Source organism: Sorex fumeus, unplaced genomic scaffold (genome assembly GCF_029834395.1).
Source record: "Sorex fumeus unplaced genomic scaffold, SorFum_2.1 ptg000054l, whole genome shotgun sequence".
Classification (NCBI taxonomy): Eukaryota; Metazoa; Chordata; class Mammalia; order Eulipotyphla; family Soricidae; genus Sorex; species Sorex fumeus.
Window position 1 is genome coordinate 51,650,535 of NW_026606111.1, and position 4,677 is coordinate 51,655,211.

The following is a 4,677-nucleotide window of genomic DNA, read 5'->3' on the forward strand; positions in this document are numbered from 1 at the left end:
TATTTGAAAAATGTTATGGGTATCCTTTTAGAAAGTGCATTAAATCGTTATATAGCTTTGGGGTGTATTGCCATTTTGACAGTGTTAAACCTCTCAATCCATGAGCATGGGATGTGATTCCATTTCCTCATATACTCTATTATTTCGGGAAGTAGTGTATTGTAGGGTTTTTTTTTTTTGTTATAGTTCCTTAACCTTTTTAGTTGATTCCAATATACTCGATTTTCTGAGGTATTATTATGAATGGGATTGTTTTTCTCTATCTCTTTTTTTCTCTTTCATTATTAATATATGGGAAAGCCATGGCGTACCAGATATTGATTTTGTAATATGCTACTTTACTAAACAAATCTATTGTTCCCAGGAGCTTTTTTGGAGATTCTTTGGGATTTTCTAAGTATAGTATCATGTTATCTCTAAATAGTAAAAGCTTGAGTTCTTCCTTTTTTATATGGATGCCCTTGATATCTTTTTTTTTAACGAAATCATATGGCAAGTACTTCAAGTACTATGTTGAATAGGAGTGGTGAGAGTGGGTAACTTGTTTTATGCCTGATTGTATTCTGGAATTCTATTTCATTGATTTCTGCTCCAAGCCTTTGGTTTTTCCCCGTTGAGAATATTACTTGCTGTGGGTTTGTGGTAATTTGCTTTGACTATATTGAGGAAAGTACTTTCAACTCCCATTTTGTTGAGAGTTTTTCATCATGAATGGGTGCTGGATCTCATCAAATGATATATCTACATCTATTGATATGATCATATGACTTTTATCTTTATTTTATTGAGATGGTGTATTCTCTTGATTGACTAGAGAATGTTAAGCCATCCTTGCATCCCCAAGCTAAACCTACTTGGTCGTAGTGTGTGATCTTTTGTTGAGTTTCTAGATTCTCTTTGCTGGTATTTTCTTGAAAATTTTTGTATCTGTATTCACAAAGGAAATAGGTCTGCAATTTTCTTTTTTTGTGGTGTCTCTGTCGATTTGAGTATTAGGGTGATCTTTGCCTCATAGAAACTATTTGGGAGTATTTCTGTTTCTTCAATTTCCTGGAAAATCTTAAAAATGTTGGAAGCAGTTCCTCTTGAAAGGTTTGAAATAGTTCACTATTGAATCCATCTGGGCCCTGGATTCTGTTTGGGGGTATAATTTTGACCATCATTTCAATTTCCTTGTTAGTGATAGGTTCAGTTATTCCAAATCTTCTTAGTTCAGCCTTGGGAGGTAATTCGAATCCAATAATTTATCAATTTATTCAAGATTCTCTCATTTCCTGCTGCAAAGATTCTCAAAATAATCTCTGATGATCCTATGGATTTCTGTACTTTCTATTAGGATACCCCCCTTTGCATTTCTGATTCGATTTATTAGAATTCTTTCTCTTTGTTTCTTTGAGAGGCTTCTCATGGTTTAATGATCTTATTTATTTTCTCAAAGAACCAGTTTTTGTTCTTATTGGTCTTCTGGATTGTATTTTGGGATTCTAGCTCATTGATGTCTGGTACAAGTTTTATTATTTCCTTCCTCCAGCCTAGTTTGGACTACTTTTATTGGTTATTTTCCAAAATCTTGAGCTCTAATTTATTCAGGTAGGCCCTTTCTTTCTTCCTGATGAATTCTGGCAGAGCTATAATCTTTCCTCTTAACACTGCTTTTGCTGTGTCCCACAAGTTCTGGTAGCTCGTGTCCTCATTCTCATTTGTTTATGGAAATTTTTAATTTCCTCTTTGATTTCTTCCCTAAGCCAACGGTTGTTCATTACTTCCCTTAAAGAAAATATTTCCTTGCTGAGCTTCAGTCTGTTTGATCTATCGAGAAGTGACAAAGAAGTGTTGAAATCTCCTACTAGTATTGTGTTACTATCAATGTTTTTCTATAAGTCTATTAGAAGTTGTTTTAAAGTATTTTGCTGGTCTGTCATTAGGATCATATACATTGAGGAGGGTGAGTTTTTTCTGATGTACATATCCCATGATCATTAAGAAATGACATTCACTGTCTCTGATAACCTTTAGCTTGAAGTCCATGTGGTCTGATACTAGTATGGCCACTCCAGCTTTGCGGAGGTGATATTTTCTTGAAAACTTGTTTCCCAGCCTTTTACTTTTAGCCCATGGGTGCTTTGATTGTTCAGACATGTTTCTTGCAGGCAGCAGAATGTTGGGTTCAATTTTCTAATTCATCTTCCTATTCTGTGCCTCTGAATTGGCACATTTCATCCATTGACATTGAGAGAGATTGTTGTTTTGGGGATTTGTGCTCTCTTTATGTATAATTTTTGTACTTGTGGGGATTGTCTTAGCTTAAAGTATACTTGTTAATTCTTCTTGCAACAAAAATATGGAATGCTTTACAAGTTTGCATGTTATCTCTGTGCAAGGACCATGCTCATCATTGTATCATTTCAATTTTAGTATATGTGTTATCAAACCTAGTAGGAGTAAATTTTTCCATATTTTTCGCTTCTTATTACTTTGAGTGTTGTCCTTCCTCACTCCTATGGCAGACAATGATTCCTAATCAAGGAATGTATTTCAAAGCAGCATGAATAATAAATAGATTTAGAATTTTAATGTCCCAGAAATAAAAATATGGTTTTTACTATATTATCGTTTACCATACACTAGGCATCAGTTTTACAAAATAATTCTTTTGGAAGATGGTATATGAGTTTGTTTAATGTTGTTCCCTGAATCCTTCATTAAGGACATTAAAATAGAGCCTTTTGCTGTTCTCACCTCAGTCCTGTGTACACCTCCATGAAAAGGTGAATGGTGTTGTCTGCACTTTGACCACCTTGAATGTATGTAGGATTTTTCTCCTGAAGGATGAGGTGAGGATCATATTGATGATTTCATTCCACCTTATTACAAGTTCAACTTGAACGGAAGGTGAGACTCATGAGGCTCCTATAAAGGACAGAACAAAGGGTCTCAGTGAAGTTTAATGGCCAACTCATATTAACAACATAGATGACTCAAAGTAACCTGTGTGCATCTTTGTGTGTAGTGAGTTTCATATCTACTGATAGTGATTGTCAGTCATGACACATGGGCAAAACAGACCTGTAATTAAAAATCTAGTTCTCTGAGCAGAGTGGGGTCTCTGAGGTGATTGAACAAGTGTGTAGTAATTTATTGCTAAGCACATAAGTATTTTGAATGATGTGTACTTTTCGATCTAAAATTAATTCCAAATATGTCTAAAACGACAGTGTCCTGACCTCGCACCTGGCTTTCGTCACCGAGGCCCCTTGGAGGTGCCGGGGGTGAGTTTCCCTCACCGCCCTGATTAGAGCCCCGGCAGCTGAAGACCTCTGCAACCAGCCATAGGTACGCTTAAGACCACCCTTCCCAAGCTTGAAGGAGCCTCTTGCATGAAGGAACTGGAAGAGGAACCCAGATGTGCGGGACCGGGGGATGAGAACTCCATGGCTGCTCAGATCAAGACTGTGCCCCCTCCTTCCAAATCCCCCATCTTCTAATAATTAAGTGCTACAACCACGAACTGCTCCTGGATCCATGTAATGCCATCAATGGCCAACATCCAGAGACTGGATCTTATTTAGAAGACAGCAACTCTGATAGTCCAGTTCTCACTCTCAGAGAACCTGGTAGGCTTCTGTGAGTATTTTGCCCGCATGGCGGAGTCTTTGTTTCTGGTCACTGTTTCTTTTGAGGTACAGAAGCTGCTTAATTTAAGATAGTTCCCTTTGTTTATCTCTGTTTCCAGTTGCTTGGCAAGTGGCGTGTTATATTTGAAGATACCTTTAGCTTCAGTGTTGTGGAGGGATTTGCCGACCTTGTCATCAATGAGCCTGAGGGATTCTGGTCTGATGTTGAGGCCTTTGACCCATTTTTATCTGACTTTTGTGCATGGTGTTAGGTAGAGGTCTGAGCCATTTTTTTTTTTTTTGCATGTATCTGTCAAGTTTTTTCTGCACCGTTTGTTCAGAAGGACTCTCTTGATCCACTTCACATTTCTTGCTCCCTTATCAAAGATTAGATGATTATATATTTGAGGGTGTGTGTCAGTATATTCAATCCTTTTCCATTGGTCTGCAGCTCTGCCTTTGTTCCAGTACCATGCTGTTCTCATTATTATCGTTTGTAGTAGAATTTGAGGTTGGGGAAGGTGATGCCTCCATTGTCTTTTCCCCAAGAATTGCTTTAGCTATTAGTGGGTGTTTGTTGTTCCATGTGAATTTCAGGAGTGCTTGATCAATTTCTTTGAAGAATGTCATGGGTATCTTTATAAGGATCAAGTTGAATTTTTACAATGCTTCGTGGAGAATTGCCATTTTGACAATGTTAAATCTCCCATTCCATATGCAGTATATATGTTTCCATTTCCTCCTGTCTTTTTTAATTTCCTGATGTATAGGTCCTTTACCTCTTTAGTTAAGCTGATTCCAAGGTTCTTGATTTTCTGCGGCACGATTGTGAATGGGATTGCTTTTTCATGTCATTTTCTTCTCTCTCATTACTTGCATATAAAAAAGCCATAGACTTTTGGGTATTGAGTTTATAGCCTGCAATTTTACTATAAATGTCTATTGTCTCTGGGAGATTTTCGTAGAGATTTTAGTATTCCCTGAATATAGTATGATATCTTCTGTGAATAGTGAGAGATTATATCTAAATTTCATACATGAAAAACCCTTAATATTTTTTCTT

General features: G+C 36.9%; 1 pseudogene; it reads right to left on the bottom strand.

Moving 5' to 3' along the window:
- Positions 1 to 2,335: 2,335 nt before the first annotated feature.
- LOC130033805 (uncharacterized) lies at positions 2,336 to 2,432 on the bottom strand (annotated as a pseudogene).
- Positions 2,433 to 4,677: the final 2,245 nt, after the last annotated feature.